We start from the raw sequence: 22363 nt of genomic DNA on the forward strand, positions 1-22363 counted from the left end.
AAGTAATATTTATTTTTTAAATTTGGAATAAAAATCAGATAATTTCATGCCATTATTAGTATGTACCTACTCAGAGCTAACTTTATTTAAATTATGAAATCACGTTATTATTTGCGATTTTCCATTTTGTTAAGTTTCTATATTATTTCATGTGTATGTTGGGTGTAATTTAGGTTTTAAAAGAACATTTAACCGCTGGTTACAATGCTAATATTTAGAATTATGTGTAGGTAAGTGTGTCTTATTAAATATAATATTTTCCTATTGTTTTTTTGATTTTGTTTTGTGTTTTTCTTTTTGAAGATTTTTTTTTACAATTATGTTTTACTATCATCATATTAAGATTGTATATTGGATTCAATTAGGTATAGAAACCGATATATCCATAAACGTATAGAGTAAAGTTATAAAACTAAACTGTTAATTCACTCCAAACTGACGAGATATAAAGAAAATACCTTTATCGTGGTTTGGTTCCCTACGTTAGAAAAATTTCTGATTAAGTGTAATTATATAATATTTATGAAATATGTGTATAAATAATATTGTATTATTTAAAGAGGCGCGTTTTAAAATACGTTTTTTTCGTGTGATCTTTTTTCTAATGTAACTAATTAAAATTACGTGAACGACGGTTTTGTACACATGTTTCACAGGTTCCCCGATAGTTAGCTATATGATTTCGAAAATGTCGGAAAAATTTCTGATGTCATTCGTCTACTAAATACGACATGCGCCACACCGACATCTAAGAATACAGAGTTTGGTATTTTTTGCCTCGGTTTTCTCTTTTATGAAGTATTCATTTGTATTTAAGTCTCATTTTAATGAAACGAAACTAAAAAAATATTATTTTGCTTAAATCCCAACGAGAGATGGTTTTCATACACGATATTCAGGTAAAATAGAAAATCTGAAAAGAATAATAATTTCGTTATTTTTAATAATAAAAATGTCCTAATAATATTATTACATACTATTAAAAATTATAACATTTAAGTTGCCAAATTCAAAGAATGACGTAGGTACACGATGTCCAATATAATATACCTAGTATACAATACAATTATGCGCCATTTCGTTGTTTTAAAATTGTCAACATTTTTATTCTTCTTAACATTTTAAAAATATGTATTATCTTATCATAATATTCAATATACTTAAAGCCAATGACGAGGCCATCATGCTGGCGAAGGTGTGGTTGGATCTTTTGAGCCTAGGTGCATCTCTCTCAGGTACATGTCAGAAGAAGAATATTTTGATCATAAGCCACATTTTAAATTCATTATTATAATATGATAGTCATGGTAGTAATATTATTGTTATACAGAGAAAGCTATCAGTAAGTCGATAACTACATACAATAGAAATACCTGCGTAACCAAAGATTTTATGGATATTTAAATTATTTACTGTAAACAGGTACCTACTTAAAAATAATTATCTTACAACGTATTACGTGTGAAACTATAATCTTGTATTGACTAATTTTAATTTTTATAAATGTAGGTAATAGTTTTACAATAATGTAGGTCTAGAGGCCATCCATATACTGATACCGTATGCGGTTTAGAACCGTGTGCAATAGTAAACTTATGACTTCTGTTTGATGTTTGTAAGTGTATGGTATAAAAGGATACGTTCAGATGCTTATAATAATATACTTTGTGAAAATACATTTCCATGAACAGAAATCATAAGTTTGGTATGACACACGGTTCTAAACCGCATACGGTTTCAGTCTATGGATGGCCTCCTAGAATAAAATAAAATACGAATGAAAGCCAACTACCTCAGTTTCCTTATAATGTTGTTCATAGCTCATATCATATTGATGCATCTTCTTATTCTTGTGTCATCCTCTATTCCTCTATCAGAAGTCAGAAGTCAGCCAACATCAGGGAGATCTATTTTGGTGAAGAATGGAATGGTTTGGTTTATTGTCTCTACTACTATTTTAAGTTTTAGTTTTAAAACTATGTAAGATTTCTTTGCCGTTTGATATTCATTTGAGAATATCTATATTAGTCACTTAGTTCAGTTAAAGCCACATCTCAAAAGCTTTTTCTGTCCATGATATTTCTATTATAATATGTATAGTGGTACACTTTATACCAATAATATATACAAATTGTATTAGGTTACATATTATTAATTATTCATTTATTAAGCCATATTCGAATAAATGGAATAAAAGTTCATTGTCTGAAATATATAATTTATAATCCACCACTGAATATTTTACACGATAAGATCGAAAATAAAACACGTCTATTACCAAGGAAAATTATCAGTTGTTATAATATATTTATTGACAACGAGGTAATGAGATCTACAAACAAAACATCGGTAAGAACTAGATAGATTGCTTACAATAAAATATCGCGGTGGCTGTTCTCGGGGTCACAGCCGTTAGGGTTTGTCGTAGAACTGCATCTGTTGGGGGTGGGGTTGCGTGATCGGAGTAGTGAATGAAAGTACATACGATCGTATCTGATAATTGAAGTCATTCGTTTTGTTGTTGTAATAGCCGGCTTCGATGGTCGCTGTTAGCGCGAGTGACTTAATTTTTTTTCTATAAATTTATCTATAAAGCCAAGAATGTTATATAGCAGTAAGTGGCATCTTTTTTCTCTTTCATCTGATACACGTTTTCTTAAATTCTGATTATCAGAAAAATCACACTTCGGCGCATTATTCCCTGCATACGCTGCAAATATATTTTTATGTAACATAGATTTTTATGTAATATATACGCAATGTCAAGTCAAATCGTTTGACACCTCACTTGTTCTGTTGCGACTAGAGTTAGGTATTTCCCGAGAAAATCTCAATCTCGAGATTCGGGATTTCCAGAAAAGAATTCTCGAGAATTCTCAAGATATAGGGGAATTTAAAAAAAACCTGTAAAAATCCTAAAATCTGTGTAAAAACAGACCAATTCCAAAAAAATTTTTTTTTTACATTTATGTAAGAAAACAAACAAAACAGAAGTAGGAAAACAAAAATAATTTAAAACATTACCTACTTATTAAAATAGAATTTCAAAAAACACAGACTGTCAATCGCTGCGTCTGACAATCGCGTACCTACGCTTTGAGACACAGAATTCCGTGATGTTGGCTTAATTGTGTTAAATTCCCCGATCAGTCTTTGACCGTTTTGTGTTATATGTCCACTTTTTTTTATAAAGAAAATCGTTTTTCAATTAATATTTGATAATAAAGATATCCCGAGAAAAGATTCTCGAGATCCAGGATTTCCTGAAATGTTAAAAATTTCAATTCTCAAGATTCAGGATGGGAAACGCAGTGATTGTTGGACGACTGACGATATTCGTGCCCGCAACTGCGTAAAATAACCTACGCCCACAGCTTTGCCAGTGATGCGTGAATTATCATATATGCAATTTTTATCTGTCATCTATACATGCTAGTGCACTCAATACGGTATCTTGAATTGTTTTGAAATTGTCAATTTGTTGTATGTCTATTTCCAATTTATTTTAGTGGTCAAACTGGCCTCGCCTGTCATTATACCCGATACCCTATACGTGCCGACAAAAAGGACGTAGTTTTACTGAGGTGAAAATGAAAAACGAGCAAATGATAATTTTTGTATCCATTTACCGAAAATTGCTACTCATTAGTTGCTGTAAATCAGTGGTTTCCAAACTTTATACGTTACTACGCCTCCCTTTTAAAACAATCTAATCTTGGCGCCTCCTCCGTTTTATTTCATTAAATACACTTTTACAGAGTGTACTACTAATCGGGCTCGATATATGGATTTCATTGCATCTAATGTAGAAAATTCCGTTTCGCATACATATGATGTTACGAATGGTAGCAGTACCTACTTACATTGCTTTTCTTGACAAAGTATTATATTAGTATTCTTCAGTTCGGTTCATCCAAAATAGAACAAAGGTTTTTGTTTCCATATAGCCATTTTTATTAGTCAGGAAATACACTTATTATAAAATAAATTTCTACATGTGAATTATCATCAATCACATACACCACACAATCACATCAAATTGTATCATACAGACACATATGTTATTAAATGTAAATGTGACTTTTTTACTAATATAACGAATTTGTGGTGTGTGTTTATCTCACATATCTGGTCGCTCCGCAACGCCGGGCCCCCAGGCTGGAGCCCTGTCAGCCCCCCTCTTATGGGGGCCATGCAAAATAGTATAGAAATGAGGTAGAATAAAATAAGTCTCCATATCTTCATACAGGATTGCAAACAACCTAACTTTTATAGGACTGTTTTTTATGTATTTTACAATTAGCTGCCGTTTTATAAACTATGCACCTGGAAACTGAAAACCTGTGGCTACATTATTGTGTTAAACTAGGCGCGCCCCCCAGTTTGGAAATCGCTGCTATAAATGAAGATGACACGCGGATAAATAGTTTTGTTATTCGGAAACTTTTGATGGGGATAGTTCTATCTTTTTAATGTCAAACGAAGTCAAACGATAGCAAAACTACGATTTTATTTCATTTTTTATTCACACAACTTTTTTTTATAAAACTTTAAAGAAAAATACTACACACCTATTCATTTGAATAATCCATGTATTTTTGAGCATACTCGTTTATGAGAGCTTTCTTCTTCCTACATCATCTCGTCTATATAATATGTAAATTGTCGCATATTATAATATTATTTATATTACATATTCAATATAATATACAGAGGATGAAACCTACTAAGTGTGGATTTGTTTACACGTAGTAGTTATTGTTCTTTCACTTTAGCATAAAAAAGCTATACGTAGGTACTAATTTAAAAAAAAAACTGATATAATATATAATAAATAACCTTTGATTCATTGTATAGTAAGTTATAATCAACAATAGTTTACCAAAGAAACGTCACATTGGTTTAATTGGACAAACATTTCTTAGGAAATTATATTAATATCACTTGTGTGACACCTATCGCAAATGCGGAAGTTTGTATGTGACAGATCAAAATAAAGGTTTCTTAAGAAATTTAAGATTTAAAAAAATATCTTTACGTTTCATAAAAGTTCTCAAACTAGAAATAACAGAGTTTTAATTTGTGGTCACTTTTTCAGTCAAACAAATGTTTCTTAGTGCGCAATTAAATATTTATTAGGTACGGATGTATAATTTTATAATGATTTTTCTAATACCAATTTGTTTTTTTTAAATCTTAGATAAACTTTCTTGATTTATTGATTGTGATTCATTTTAAATGCTCTAGGTCTAGTTATATCTCGTTCATCGATATCCGGTACTCGGTCACCGTCCGCATAACTGACTTTGTCGAGGCACGTGGTGTCCAGCACTTATGTAGACCTACTTGGTAGACGATCTCCCTTTTCCGCGTCGATCCTCAATGCTACTGACAATAAAACTTTTCAAATTATTATTTTCTCATATGGGGCTAAATAACCGCTTAACACATGAAGACAGACCCGTTCTTTACTTTTATTTTTTTTCCATAATGGATGATATATTCGTCCTCTATTGTTTATAGAATCGTTAGAATAAAATTCAAACCCCAACTACCAAAAACGTTAATTTTAAGCCATTCTGCTTACATACTTAATGCTTCTAGACTCAATACCGTAAAGAAAGATATAAGAGATCAGAACGAACCCTGATGCGATGCATATTCTCCGATTAATTTTCGATAAATAAAATCGTCATACTACGTCTCTAGTCCTAGAAGTGTGTTATTATTGAGCAATTGACTGCTTCGATTTATTTTGTTATTTATCTGATATATTATTTCCACATTCAGATGAATATAAATACAGTTATTTACTTCACTCTACTACTATCATTTAAAGAAATTTTAATTAAAGAAACGTGTAAATTGTAAATCTCAATTTTTGGGACACGGTAGGGTAAGTTTTGTGTTTAATCTGTTCTATAACAGTGGTCGGCAAACTCATTAGTCAAGAGAGCCAAATATCAATAGTACAACAATTGCGATTTCTTTTGAGAGCCAAATTTATTAAACTAAAACTATATGTGTAGGTACACTGCTTATTAACTTAATAAACTTTAATTAAAGTTTTAAGTCTCAATTAAACTATAGGTACACCGAATAAAACTTGATATATTGATCTTATTTATTGATAAAAAATAAATTGTAAGTAAGGTATCCATAAAATGAAATCATGACAAACACTTAATGTTAACAATGGCCTTCCATCTCCTTGAAAAGTTTGGGTAAGTCAGGCTTGTATGTTGTTGTTTTTAATTTTAGGCATGATTCCAGGTTCTCATCAATAAGGCAACTTCTCATTTTACTCTTGATAAGGTTCATGCTTGAAAAAGATTGTTAGCATGAATATGTAGAACCGGAAACGGAAAGAACAGCAAACGCTAGTTTTTTCAACTTATCATATTTTGGGTCAGGAATACTATCCCAGGTGTTAAAAATCATCATGTCTTTCTTTTTCAGGTCTTTCAAATCAGACTACTTGTGCTGTGAACCATGTTCATATTTGTTTTTCTCCAATATGTTCATATCAGCACAGAGACGTTCAAATTTGGAGCTCCATAATTCTTTTTTTTTTAAATCCAGCAATTGCATTTCAAAGTTGCCAATGTCAACATTAATAGGAGAAAAAAAAATCTGTCACCGTAGCATTAAGAGGTTTTTTTTTTAACAAAGATTAACGTTGCTTTGCTGTTTCTGAATTCCTGAAACCTGTTGAGAAAAGTTTCCCTTATATTAAAAATTGTTGTTGTGAAATACCAAATTTAATGTCAATATCAGAATGACTTTCTTGGCTATGTTTCAGCAGGCTTAGTTAGCAAAGATTTTCTTTCGAAATCATGAGCAAAATAATTTATTTTCGAATTAAACTTCTTCTAACATCGAAAAAAATGTGTTTCCTTCCCCCCGCAGTTTACGATTAAGCTGATTTAGATGAGACGTAACGTCTACCATGAAATAATTTTTTTGGATCAACTGATCGTCCGTTATTTCTGAATAGTGAACACCCTTCTCAAGGAGAAATGCTTTGATTTCTGTTATTAACGACGCGAAACGTTTTAAAACGTTTCCTCTTGATAACCAACGTACCTTGTTATGCAGAAGATCTGCGTACTCACTCTTCATTTCAACTGAAAAATCTTTAAATTGGCGATGATTAAGAGCTAACTTTGCAAATTTCTTCTAGAACTGTCTGCGCACAACGCGATTCTTGACAAATGATGCAATGGTAAGCAGGTATCTCGTGATTATGTTTTTCTTTCAAAATATTAACAAACCTTTTCCTACGCCGATCATACTTTTCGCCTTATCTGTTGAAATTAACACAATTTTATCGAGTGGAATATGATGTTTTTCCATGCAGCATTTGAAATATCCTCTCCACGTGTTTGACCTTTGAGTGGCAATAATCCTAAAAGTTCTTCTTTAGGACCTGTAGATTAAATAAATCGTACAAATTTGTGCTGTATCATTAATGTCACAAGACTCGTCAATTGCTATTAATAAAGCTGAAACCATTTTAAGATCTTCGACTGGTTGGTTATATTCGAAGACTTTTGACTGTTCTATTTTTCACTGTTTTAGTCCGTACGTGGTCATTTGTGGCAGAGCCACACTCAAGGGGCCAAAGAGCCACATGCGGCTCACGAGCCGCGGTTTGCCCACCACTGTCCTATAAGATAATATACTCTCTCACTCAAGCATTTTTTTATTTTTAGAAAAGTGAATTTATTGCAAAATCCTTAAAATATCATGAAAGCAAAGCATTGGTAACGATGTGCTACTTCAAATAATGGATTAAAAATACCGTTGAGTCGTATATGTACTGCTTCAGTAAATCATATAGGTACGCCAAAATAGTGGACAGGGAAGATTAAAGAGAATACGTATTTCTTGATTGAAACCATATTCAATTTTCAAAGCCACTGCAAAAACGAACTTCGTATTACGAAGTATATTAAAACAACGATTGGAAACTTTCGTTTGAAACACCGCACATAGGGATGAAGAAAATATGTAGTTTATTCTTTAATGCGATTTTATAAATCAAATTATATGGAACCCGTCTTATTTGAGTTTAATATATTTTCCTAATTTAATATTTAAGACAATAGAATATTTTTTTAAATATGATTTTGTTGATAAATGGGACGAATAAAATCGTAATATAAGAAAAACACAGACGGCCAATTTAGGATTGAAAATTGCAACGAGACTTATATGAAATACGATCTGTCTATATAATTAAGTACTTAACTTCGCTGCCAGAAAGTAGATGTTTTATTATCTCATTCGTTACCTAATTAATTTGTTTTTAGTAGGTAGATTTATCTGCTACGATGACACGCCAACCTCTTGGTGTTTTTCAGTTCTTGTTATGTAAATTTCTATTTTAAGATGCAACCCAATAAACACTGAGAAGTTTCCAACGGCAAAACAATAATTAGACATCCGTAATCCATATCGGTAGACAGACATATTATTGATATTAAAAGTGGTGTAGCATATTTGAGTCTAATTACTTCAATATAATAATCAGCTATTGGTATTCACCACATTTACCTATATCAAAAATTTTCACCAAGTAAACGGTGAATCTCTTGACAATAGTTTTTGACTTATTCGTGTTCACATTGGTTGAATCGATCTAAAAATGGGATTCGGAAAAATAAAGCTGATAAAAAAAGCTTTCGAGTTCTCAAGCGGATTTTGTGAAATTCGCCGGTATACAATTATTTTGGAAACAAAAGCTCTTTACATCGATTCTAGGCGGAATAAAATCGTCGGTAAAAAATGGCAAGAAAAGCTAATCAAATTGTTGACGGAAAAAATCATGAAGGGAATAAACCGTTAGGAGATATTTCTCGAAAAGATTTAAAAATCGGCAAACTAATCTCGATTTCTCATGAAAAAATATTCTTGAATTCGAGAATACACTAAATTCGAGAAACTTAAAAAGTCGAGAAATCATAAGTCTATAATCATAGATCATCCCAATAGAACCGCTACTTGACGCCAATTCTTCTGGTCCATCGTCTGCAACGCAACATTTTCAGTATTCGACGAGAAAGATATGGAATATGGGTTTTCAAAGTTGTCTCCTAAAAGTTCATTTGGACCAGATGGCTTACCATCTTATGTTTTTAAGGGATGTCACAAACATAATATATCACTTCCGCTTAAACATACATATAATATAAGCATAGCATCCAGCACTTTTCCTGATGCATGCAAAATAACCCCGCTTGAGGCCGCTTCGTAAAAAGGGATCTAGATCAGAGATCTCCAATTATAGGCTAATAGCAGTTCGTTCGACTCCATGTAAATTATTTGAATCGATATTATATATTAACATCAACCGTCAAATAGACTCTCGCCTCTCCGATTCGCAGCATGGTTTTCGACTTAGGCGGTCCACAGTAAAAAATCTTATAGTGTATAATTATTTTATTTAAAAGTCAATTCAAGTTGATTCTGCACAGAGATATTTCCAAGGCATTTGATCGTGTTGATCACGATATTTTATTACAAAAGCTATGTACATTTGGCGCGTCATAATTATAGTATAATACGTTTTTTGCTTTTTATTTGAAAAATCACCGGCAATTTGTTGATTACCAAGGGAATGAATCGCGGAGTTTTAGAACAAACTCTGGTGTTCCTCAAGGTTCAAATCTTGGCCCAATTTTGTTTTCAATATTTTTCGAGGATATTCTCAAAGTTATAACCAATTCTTTTTGTTTGCTGTTTATTCGCAGGTGATCTTAAATTTTTTGAACTATTGAAACCCCATTATGCTGTGCCATGATGCAGTCTGATCTAGATGCTACCGCGCAATGGTTTATTTGGAATAAACTTGAATTTGCTACCTCCAAATGTAATATTATTTCATTCAGTCGTTCAAAGCACACCTTAATGTTCCCATACACATTGTCTGGTATAATATTGAGTAGGGTAACAGAGATAAAAGATTTGGGTGTATTGTATGACGCAAAGTTTACTTTCAATCAGCATATTCTAAACATCAGTACTAGATCTAGCAAAATGCTTGGTTTTGTTGAGGGTTTCAAGATCATTTGAAAACGTCCGAATGCTACGTACATTATACGTATCATTTGTGTTGAGTATTCTTGAATATGGCAGCATTATTTGGAGTCCTAATAGGTCCGTCCACACAATTAACTTGGATCGAGTCCACAATAGATTTATTAGATTTCTCTATTTAAAGAGATACGGATTCTTTCCTTATGACAGAGATAATAAAATAAAATTTCCAACTCGTTTTTTTTCTGGGTATGCTATCAATGCAATCCCTGTCCACCCGAAGAGTGATTGCTCTTTTAAAGCATTTCATTTTACTTCTTCGTGGGTTCATTTGCAATCCGTATATACTGGCAAATATTAATTTTCATGTTCCCACCAATATCACTCGTAGCACTACGGTCTTCATGATACATCGTCGCAGAACAGATGTGTTTCATGATGCTGTGTAACGTGCGATTACCTTATTTGATGGCACCATTAAGGTTGATTTTTTTTTTTTTATTAATTATAACATGTTTGTAGACGTGTTAAATAGGTTAAATTTATAATTGTATTTATCATTTTACTCTAATATCTACATAAGCATATACTGTCTTTTCTACTTTCTTGTTATACTGATTGTTATTTTTAAGTCATTTTTATAATTTTGTAATAATTATGTATTATGGCGCATTGGCCAATCGCTATAATGCCGTAATACTCTTTTCTAAATAAATAAATAATGTATGATATGATATTTTAGGGATACCGTGGCCGTGTCTAAAGCCTCAATTACATTGAGCTTCTTTACGAGCTGTTTATTGGTGAATTTAAAAGCGGGCGATTCAGTTACTGCGATTTGATGATTACACACTAAACTTTCCATTCGCTGAGAAGCCACAAGCCAGCGACTATTTTGACGGAACGTAGTTCGTTTATTTACCGGGAGGTTGGTACTGCGCTCTACTGCGCAGACGCAGTAGGCCCACACGCAGGCGTGTAGCGTGTAAAGTTGTTCTTTTCTCGGTAGAGTGTTTACAACCTGCTTATTAGCTTATTCGATGATTACACTGGGCGTCTTTACAAGCAGACTGTAAATTCGCCAATAAACAGCTCGTAAAGAAGCTCAATGTAATTGAGGCTTAACGCGATGTTTGACTAGGTACTTTAAAATATTTGATTTATAAATGCTTCCAACGTTCCGTCCCCGACGTTCTTTCCTTTTCAAATCCCCTCTAGTTATGTCAAGGCATATTGCCTACGTGAAAAACAATAAACCTATAAATGGCCATGCACGATGTTTATGGGTTAGGTACCTTTTTTATTACATCTGACGTGTCATGTACGCTACAACTGTATACTAGGTGTTCCTTGGTAAGATTTATGGCAACCATATGACTTTGTTAAGCTTCGAGAAGAGATACTTGCCATGACTTAAGGTATGCGGTGGTATGTCTTAGTCAAGACTAGTCAAGAGTCTCTCATCACATCCAAAGTAAACTATGTACGATGTTACATTTGGTTCGGTTACGCAAACATGCAGCGGATGCTCTTAAGAGTCTCAGCCATGGCCCCCAGGCTGACAGGGATCTAGCCTAGGGGCCCGGGCTCAAGGGGGCCGCGGCGTGGCGGGTCGACCAGATAAATGAAATAAACACACATCTTAAATTCGCTCTAATAGTAAAAAAAGTCGCCTGCAGCGCTATTTCAAAATATATAACTATGCGATGCAATTTTTAATTGTTGTGTGTATACTCGACAACTCCATAATTCGATATCCCGCTTCAAGATGTAGGGCCATGGTCTCAACCTAATCTAGATTTCCGAGATTTATGCCCTCGGAATATTTAAGAAGACTGGCGAATTAGAGAGAGTCTTGGAGGTACGTCCTCGAGTTACTCTAACTAAAAAGTACATGGATATAGAAAGAAAAAAGGCAGTGACATAATAATAAATTGTTGTTTTATAACTATATTCTGATACTTAATACCGGCTTCATGAGAAATATTATTTTATCGAATTATTATCACAATACAACTTATCATTTCATTTCATTTTGGAGGCGGGATCTGGCGTTTTCCAGCTAATAAAACGACCGAAATTTGACAATATTATTCGCTTGAGTCACAGATGAAAAAATGTCCACGCCTTCGAGACATGACAGCCGGCTGGTACCCATCTGTGACAGTTTTGCTTGTCAAACGGCACGTATTTTATCGAAACTAAATAATCCAATTAGCAACTAATAAAAAATATCACGAAAACATTATTTTAGGTGTACATACCTACCAATATTCACACAATAAAATATACCGTTTCATCAAGCACAAATAATATTAATAAAAATATAGGTGGCATTTTGGTAATCAAACATTTTCACGAATTGCAAGTACTTAACACCAAAATAGCGGATTTAAAGATCCCAGACAGAATTTTCAATCTTGGTATTAGTGTTCCTAATCCCTGTCCGGAGTTTCTACCATTATATTATGTAATGTTTATATAAGTCTTTGACCACAAATTTTTCCTAACAATTCTTTGCGCATAATATTTTATTAATGTGACTACGTTAAGATTAGTGATTAAGGGTAATATATTATTTATAATTACCTACGTTAAAGATGTCTGATTATTTTTTTTAGATGTTTAAATTTGAAACAGCGGTTGAATGCTTAAGGTGAATGCTGCGCCAACCAGAGACGCAAGCTTGCAATTTGCAATACATACCTATCTTGTATTAAGGAACATAAAAAAAATATTGAAAGTTGAAGAATGGTTGTGAATTGTGAATACGTCAAAGGATACCATTTTATTATTATATATTATTTCATGGTTATGTTTATTATTAAGAAAAGAAGTTAATTTAATTTTAACGGTGAAAGATTCATAGTTACTAGCTGAGCCAGCTGGCTCTAGCCAGTCTGTCTCGCTAAGTCTTGCAGACAGCTTTTCGTCACAATGACATGGCGTTGGATTTTAATATAATTATAAAGTATGTATAGACGGCGCCATAGTTTTCCCTTTGGGATGGATTTTCATTCAGGACAGTTTGACATTTCGCTGATTTGTCAGTTTTATGACTTGCATGTCGTCACTGCCAATATAAGTTTGGAGTCATATACGTAGTCTATTCTGGAGTCTGGCCTTCACAATATCGTCTGACACCACTTAAGGCTGCTAGGCCTAGCAGAATAGCTGGCAATCGCCGATTGCTACCAATGATATTTTAATTTTAATACAATATATGTGTAGGTATGTGCATTTAAATATGATAAATAATTATACATCTCATTCATTCGAATATACAGCAATATTATGTGATTATCATAAAAAGCGATCCAATATATCCAAATATTCTCTTTCGGGTCCCATTTACATAATAGAAAAAAGTTAGCAGCATAAAAAACAAATTTAAACGTTGTTTTGTTTCATTGTCTATAAAAAATAAATGCTTGCAGCCATAGAATAATATTAAAAAAAAAAAAAAAATTTGGATTTAAAATTAACCTTAAGGGGGGACATGCTCGTCGAAGGTCAAAATTGAGTTTTTATTGTATTTTCAAACCATGATCCTGGACACTCCTTAAACGTTGTAGATAATCTATTTATATAATTTTGAAGCCTTATTATCCTTTATAGGTATTTTAAACATTTATGACTGCAAAAAGTATTTTTGTTACATAAAATAGTATTCTTTTAAACCTCTCGCTCTAATGTTTTAGAATATAGTCATATTTCGGTACATAACTGTGCAGTGGTGTTAAAATTTTTTACATTTATTAATTTTTAAACGCATTTATAAAACCATTAGTATAATTTATTACGAGATAATTTTTGTAAAATATTCACGATAAAAAATTATATTGATAATCTCTGTGATCCCAAATTTGACAAGAATTAGGCATTTTATTATTCAAAAAATCGGCAAGATTAACACATTTGAAGATGATTCTAAAGATACTTATTATAAGCTATGTCTTTGACCATTCAAGTGTAATAAACATTTTATGAATAATGATTGCTTTAAAATAATTATTGACCTAAGAATAAGGTAGTGTTTTTTTGAAATACGCCATTTCTTTTGGCATTCCTCAGTGGTTAAGCTATAACATACGGCCGTAGCCATAAATTGACAAACTGTAATTAAAGTAGGGAGTAAAATTATGTTAACGCGCGTGTTTGAACATGTACCTAACCGAATTTTTTAATTTTTTTTTAAACGGTACAGGATCATGGTTTGAAAATACAATAAAAACTCAATTTTGACCTACGACGAGCACGTGGGCCGTTAACCAATATAGTTTACCGGTGCGGGACATTCATATCGAGACAAATGTTGATAAATAATAAAGCAATACATATTATATCTGAGAGGAATAGACCAATTCTGATAAGAATAGGAATTTATAAAACCTAAAAATGTGGAATCTGTTTAAAAAGGCCTTCATCCAGCAGTGGATTGATACAGATTGATGACGATAATGGCGATATAAATGGGTAGGTATATAAAATCACAAATTTTAAAAAATATAGCAGTTTATATGACTAAGAAGAGTAGAATTAGGTTGGGATAACCTTCATCCAGCAGTGGATTGATCTTGGTTGATGATGATAATGACAATATTATGAATGGATAAATTTAATATAATATCAGCAATTTTGATAATTATAGCAATTCATATGACCGACAGAAAAACAAACAACTTAAAGAGGCCTTTATCCACCAGTGGATTGATTCAGGCTCATGATGATAATGGCATTATAAATAGTTATTATATTATTATAGATATAATATAATATTACCGATTTTGATAACTACAGCAATTTAAATGACATAGAGGAGTAGAATCAGGCTAGGGAGGCCTTTATCCAGCAGTGGATTGGTTCAGGTCGATGATGATAAGGACGATATTTAATATGTTAAACCTATAGTAGTAGAATCAGGTTGCGAAACCCTTAATCCAGCAGTGGATTGATCGTGGTTGATGATGATGACGATATGAATATGTAGATAAATATAATATCACCGATTTTGATAAATACAGCAATTCACCCTTCATGAACAATGAACCCTTCATCCAGCAGTGGCTTGATGATGATGATGATGAAATTCAAGACTGTCAAGAATACAATCAACGTAGAGAGGCCTTCCTAAAGCAGTTGATTTATTGAGGGCTCGTGACAATAATGGCATTATAAATATAGATAGGTAGATAGTACAATATCACTGATTTTGATAAATATAATAATTCATGTGTAAGTAAGGAGTAGAATAAGGCTGAAGAGGCCTTCATCCAGCAGTGGATAGGTCCAGATTGATGATGATAAGGATGATAAAAATAGGTACCTAGATATTATACAATATCATAAATTTTGTTAACTATAACAATTCGTATTAATTTCTTTCATTATTTGCAATGTCAACTTAATATGATATGATCATATTTTAATCTATGGAAATTAGTAGCCTAAGTAATTATTCAATAAAAAAATAGTGCGTGAACAGCCACAAAGAAGTATTTAAAATAAATCAAATTTAGAATACAATTACGTTATTTATGGAATAATCGCATATCATCATACCATATAATCAATAAAATTCTCTATGATTATTGATTAATAGAAAACTCATCTTACAATAAATGTCTTGATTGAAATTGATTATTTATGGGTGCTAATAGAAATGTCACATTTTTCCAATTATTCCTGCATATTCTAAATTTGAATTCTGACACGTCAAATGAACTTGTTATAGGCGAAAATAATTGACAATCATTAGTCTATTAGTTTGACAGATAAAAGACAGTGAAGTGGTTTTAGATTATATTTTCGTAGTAATTAGTGAGGAAATATGCGTTTATTTCTTGTAAAAACTCCAATGTACGCCAATGTGCCCCTTACAGATTTGAATAGTTTTGTGGAATATTAATTTAGATTTGTGAAATATCGATTATATAGAAAGTATTAAGCGACATTATAATCAATTTTTGGTAGATGGACGGCAAGATGCGAAAATGTATGGTGACAGATATAAAACGCTATTTAAAAACGATTTTATATATGTGATTGTGTCGAGTTTTATCAGATTGTGCCAGATTCAAATGGAAGTAGATTCGGGACTCTAAAAATTGAAGTGAATTCCTTTAATAATCAACAAAATGGTATTTAAATAAAAAATATGGTGCGTCTTCCAAAATCTCTTAGGATAATAATATATAGGAGATACATCGATTTGTCTAAAAAATAAAAATGTGTACCTACTGCTGATAGCTTGAAATCATTTTTATTTAAATAAAACCAAATTTCAGGTTGAATATTGAATCTAGATTTGATAAACATGAGGGCGACAATATGGAAAAAAATCTCATGATAGATAATATTAAGTTTGAGGGTCGGGGAGAACGAATAAAAGCTCCCTCCAAATGATATATATATAGATTGCATCAAGAATACCTAGGCTTTTTTACAGATAAAATCCCTACGTGTCGCTGAGAGTCGATAAGGAGGGAACCAAGCCGTGTAGAATGTTATCATACGGCCAAATCATCCGGGTCACGATCCTCAGTCATGAGGTCCCGGCGAAGATGTTGTAATTTTCCATAAATAAACATTAGGTAAATGAATGTACTCGGATGTACGACTATGATGGCCGAGCGGTAACGTGTTGGCTTATGATATCGTGGATCCCGGATTCAAATCCCTGTTCCTGTAAATTCGCATGTTGTTTTTTAGTGTATATTTGGACCCAGAAAATACACCTAATAGGTTGAGGAAATATTTATATTATGATTCTCCTTAGGATCGAACACGGTGATGTGATAATAATAATGTAACTCGTATAAGGAACTAATAAATAATATTGTTGCACATTTATGTACAAATTAAAGAAGCTACATATTTTCTTAAAATTTATTTTAGGTGATAGCATATTAAGCATAGTAGATTAATCATAAAATCCCGCGATTCCAGTATTTTCATTCCCGTGATTTTGGGATGAGCAGAGCGAGCATGATCCCGCCAATCGAGATTTCGTGATTGAGAATATTAATTTGCCCTAAAAGACCAAATGTTTTCAATCTTAAATTTGAACAGACTACGTTCCTGAAATCTAATATAAATAGGCTACATTTTGAAAACAATGAATAACCCGTGCGTCGTTATTATTAAAAATAAAACAATGACATTTTATTTAACTTCATACCTATTATTTTGTCTATATTTTGTATACATTTTCTTTTTAATGTGAATGCGTCGTTGATAAATAAATAATACAATATTATGTTGTTAATTTTCGATCGGCAACCACTTGACTGTGTCTTCTTTTTATGTTATAATATATTATACGTTGTTACCAGACACGTTGGCGATGTTTTAGAGCTTTAGGCAATCTTTTTCGTGTCTGCTGCTACTCTGAATAGCATGGAATTAGAGTTGGGTTTCGGGAATTCTCGAGAAATTTTCTAGATTTTCCATCCCGAATCTCGAAAATTGAATTTTATAACATTTCGGAAAATCCCGAATCTCGAGAATCTTTTCTCGAGATTCGTGATTTCTTTATTATCGAATATTAATTGAAAAAACGATTTTTTTAAATTGAAATACATTAACAAAATTTGAGTTCGAGTGTGTGCGAGTGTGCGATCGCGTGATTTTAGTTCTATAAATAGATATACGATAACGTCTTTTCTTACTCGGCAACGACGACACATTTTACTAAATGTATTTCATATTATGAAAAAAGTGGACAGAAAACACAAAAAGTTCAAAGACTGATCGGGGTATTTAACACAATTAAGCCAACGTCGACTCAAAATGAGCGAAATTTTTCTACATCAGGGAATTTTGTGTCGCAAAAGCGTACGCGATTATCAGATGCAGCCATTGACAGTCTTTGTTTTTTGAAATTCTATTTTAATAAGTAATGTTTTGAATTATTTTTGTTTTCCTACTTTGTCTTCTTACTAAAATAAAATAAAATCATATTTTTTGGAATTTGTCTGTTTTTACTCTGATTTCAGGTTGTTTTTTTAATTTCTCAATATCTCGGAAATTTTCGAGAATTCTTTTCTGGAAATCCCGAATCTCGAGAATTCAAAATTTCATCATTTCGGGAAATCCCGAATCTCGAGATTGAGATTTTCTCGGGAAGTACCCAACTCTACATGGAATGTTGAACTGAAATCAGTTACTAAGATTTTTGAACCGATACGTGCTTTTTCTGTCAGTCACTCTTGAATCATAATATGCAGAAGTTGATACTTTTCGGTATGACCCATAGCAAACGTATATTATTAGTTGCTTTCTAGAATTATTTTTATTATTTATACGGCCTCTTTCATCTTCAACATTACTAACTGAATCTAATCGTGTAACTAGGTCCTTCCAACTGATAAAAGAGTGTGTACACTACACAGCCACATTAAAAAAAACTTCGGGTTTACATTAGGATCCACACCTCCTTTCCGTATAATTAGACCGAAAAGAGATAGGATTTTACCACTATTTTTATTCTGCTCCTAGGATCCCCATTTTATTAGTGAAATAAATTATTTCTTCGCGAAAGCCATCCATTTTGTCTGGTGGTATTTTTAATAGCCTCTTATACATTTCACCTTGTGTAACAAAATATTCATTTTATACAAATTGTTTGTCAAATATTTTAATTCTAGTGCAAACTATATTTTAAACTTTTGAACTGGTGTGGTTCAAAGTGTAAATACTTTGATTATATTATTTAATTAATACCTAATTATTTAAATGTATATCAGACATTTAAACTCATGATATTATATTCTGTACATATATCATGTAAGTTGTATCCACCTACTTATAACGTAATTTGAAAATTTTATATTTTACATAAAAATATTTTGTTTATAATAGCGACATACTTATCTGGGGTTAAACAAATAACTCATATCACATAAAAAAGGTAGCGACTACATACGCCATAAGTGGTATAATATTTATTTTACATGTCCGCTTCGGATGTAGCATATGAGTCATTCAGTTTGGAGATATTAACGGAGCTAACTATCTCTCTCGAAAGGGTGTATGGGGAAACATTTCAACTATGTATCTGTGGTCTAGATCCAAAATAATAGCTATCATAATTTCCCATCACCCATTACTACACATATCTAATATTATTTACTCTTATAAGTAGGTGATGCATTGATATTTTTTTGTCCTCTCAAGACACGGCCATCTTGGTGGGGTATCTTATTTGTATGCTGCATTTACACAGAATTCTTTTGGTCCAACTATCACCTCGTATCTTGCCTATTATGCATCCTGCCCATTTCTACTCCCATCATCCTATCCTCTGGTGAAAGCAGAGAATCGGTTGACCTATAAAAGTAACCTGGATTAAGTTACTTTCCGATGCTTTCTGCGACTGTCGTAAGGGATGGATACACCCAAGGTAATTAAAATATACTTATTGAGATAACGAATGAATTTTATTAAAACAATTTTATTGATAGCGATTCCAGAAGGTATTTTTTTAGTATGATTCCATACTGCAAAGATGTACCCACTTTTGTATATACACAGAAAAAAAATCATGTGTGTTGAAAGCACTTTTTAAGAATAAAACATGGCGTTTTATTTCGGTATCACCTTGGTAATTTTGGAAAATAAACGTTAACACCAATTTTCTACAAAGAGTATTGTTCGATTTGCATCTCGGACTAGGGATTCCAATCCCGGGATCCCGAACTATTTTCGATACCTATGAATCCCGGGATTGGTAAACATAATCCCGAAACTTTCGGGATTGATTTTTTTATCAATTTTTATGGAAAATAAAATAAATATAACAGAAAAAATACTTTTAATTACATATAACTACATTAGAAAGAAACTGAGTTTGAATGAAGTTTGGTTTATTACCCATGTGTTGCCAATTCATTTTATTTTTTAACATAAATTAATAAAAATGAGAAAGATTGGAAAAAACAATGCTTCGCACTTTTAACAAAGTGATTCCACCATGATCTCATACGTTTTACGATAGTTTTAAATTTGGTTGACTTATATTTATGAAGCGAAAAGGTCATACACCATGATTTACTTTACTATTTTAAATCTCGCTAACCCATTCATTAAGTCTTTTCTATCAGTAGCAGCAATTTCATTTCATATAATATAATATGTAAACACTAAACACAATACTAATTCTACGAAAATTAATGAAAGTCGTTTAGATTTGTAAACAGTTAACATAAATTAAAAAAATCCACATATGTACGATGCAGGTAACATCCATGAAGTGAATTTGAGAAATATAATAAATAAATCAAGAAACATTTAGTTTAGACGTTTCAGCACTTTAATTATACTCGTACCTAAGCTGTCTTCTTTTTATAGAAAGTAAACCATTGCGCACTACCAGAAAATGCTATTCTGGAGATCCACTGGTCCAGGTGGAATCACCGGACAATAAATAACCATTTTTGCTGCCTTACGCAATTGTAACAGAAAAATAATGAATCCGTTTATTGAAATAAATTTAGAGGACGAAAAATATTAAATAGAAAAAGTAGAGTTAGTAAGAGAGTAGAGAGTTAAAAGTAGAGCTAGCTAGAGTAAATTATACTAGATTTATTTTTGACCGATTTTACCAATGTTAATTGTATAATATAAAAAAAAAATATTAACTATAGAAAAGATGCCAATCCCGGGATCGTCGAATTGTAATCCCGAAATCCCGGGATCAAAATTTTGACTCGGGATTACAACGAAAGAGTATGTCGTGCTTGCCGGCTGGGAAATATCTTGGATTCAATTAAAAAAGAATAATAATAGTACCTACGTTAAAACTATGAATTTTTCCAAAATCGTTTTGTTAAAAAACTTATCGAACTACATTTTCATGTATTAATATGGTAGAGCGTCTTATAATGTCGTGGGTCCCAGGTTCGAATCCCGGGTCTGGCAATTAATACATTAATTGTTTTGAAGTCGAAGTATGGACCTATCCATTTTTCGTAAAAACAACAATCTGTTAATATAAACCTCCACTACGTGGAGGCCCATATTATGATCCTGTTAGGATCGGACATGATCATAAATAAAATATATAACTTCCAAAAAACATACATTTTATATTTTGGTTTTTCTAAATTTTAAGCTCATTTTTTTACTTAAAAAAATATTTTTAATATTTCTAGTTAGGTACGAATTGGTTATTTTAAATGAAATTTCTCAATAAAATGTGTTAAACCGGAGTTTTAAAATTCATACCCAGAGGCATTATGATCAGTGATCACCCTTAAACATAATCTCCTATATATTATTATCATATTTTGGAAAATACGTCAACTTTTTTATTTAAATACCACTTTGTTGATTATTAAAGGAATTCACTTCAATTTTTGGAGTCCTGAATCTACTTCCATTTAAATCGGGCACAATCTGATAAAACTCGACACAATCACAGATACTATCGTTTTTAAATCGCGTTTTACATCCGTCACCATACATTTTTGCATCTTGCCTTTCGTCTACCGCAAATCGATTATAATGTCGCTTAATTCTTTCTATATAATCAATATTGCAAAATATCTAAATTAATATTCCACAAAATTATTCAAATCTGTAAGTAGCACATTGGCGTATTCTTGAGTTTTAACACAAAATAAATACATATTTCCTCACAAATTATTACGAAAATATAATCTAAAACTACTTCATTGCCACTTATCTGTCAAACTGAAATATATGATTGATTTTCAATTGTTTTCGCCTATAACAAGTTCATTTGACGTGTCAGAATTCCAATTTAGAATTTGCAGAAACAATCGAAAAATGTGACATTTCTATTAGCATGTTAAATAATCGATTTCAATCAAGACATTTTTATTGTAAGATGAGTTTTCTATTAATTAATAACAAATTTGATTTTTTTAAATACTTCTTTGTGGCTGTTCACGAACTCTTTTTTATTGAATAATTAGGCTACTAATTTCGATAGATTACAATATAGTCATATTAAGTTGCCATTGTAAACAATGAAATAAATTAATACGAATTGTTATAGTTAACAAAATTTGTGATATTGTATAATATCTACCTATTTTTACCATCCTTATCATCATCAATCTGGACCTATCCACTGCTGGATGAAGGTCTCCTCAGCCTTATTATACTCCTTACTTACACATGAATTATTATATTTATCAAAATCAGTGATATTATACTATCTACCTATCTATATTTATATTGCCATTATTATCACGAGCCTTAATAAATCCACTGCTGGATGACGGCCTCTCTACGTTGATTGTATTCTTGATAGTCTTGAATTTCATCATCATCATCAATCCACTGCTGGATGAAG

The 22363-nt window shown here is 32.0% G+C and overlaps 1 protein-coding gene across 1 annotated transcript in view; it reads left to right on the forward strand.

Annotated features, from left to right (window-relative positions):
- The window catches only part of LOC147066714 (uncharacterized), a 1113477-nt gene that overhangs the window by 85430 nt on the left and 1005684 nt on the right, over positions 1 to 22363 (forward strand). The window lies entirely within an intron of this gene.

This window comes from Rhyacophila brunnea, unplaced genomic scaffold (genome assembly GCF_057557595.1).
Source record: "Rhyacophila brunnea isolate RB1 unplaced genomic scaffold, BYU_Rbru_1.0 scaffold_4, whole genome shotgun sequence".
NCBI lineage: Eukaryota > Metazoa > Arthropoda > Insecta > Trichoptera > Rhyacophilidae > Rhyacophila > Rhyacophila brunnea.